Raw genomic sequence first — 423 nt, forward strand, 5'->3', positions numbered from 1 at the left:
TCTCCCTAAGCTACGGTATCACACGACTCTGTATTACTCGGGGTCCCGAGATACGCCAAGTTTTGGGGCCCGACAACTCAATGCTGGGGCAAAACCCCGAGATACGCTAAGACCCGAGAAGACGAACATGTTGGGTCTTTGCTCCGGCGAAAGTCGGGGCAATTTTTCCATAGTCAAAAACTATACTTCATATTTTGTACAAATAATTTTATGAAATATATTATTCCCTTTTTTGCTACAAAATATGATTTCATAATGTATATAACCTGCATTACAATAAAATTGATTGCAGTGAATTAAAAAATAATATTTGATATGTCGTTCAGAAGCTGAATTGACCGACGAAGGTAAATAGTCGCACAGCTTGGAGGAGGCGGGTCATTCAACTATTTTCTCGCAAAATGGAACATGTCAATTTCTCCC

Source organism: Penaeus monodon, chromosome 30, assembly GCF_015228065.2.
Source record: "Penaeus monodon isolate SGIC_2016 chromosome 30, NSTDA_Pmon_1, whole genome shotgun sequence".
Classification (NCBI taxonomy): Eukaryota; Metazoa; Arthropoda; class Malacostraca; order Decapoda; family Penaeidae; genus Penaeus; species Penaeus monodon.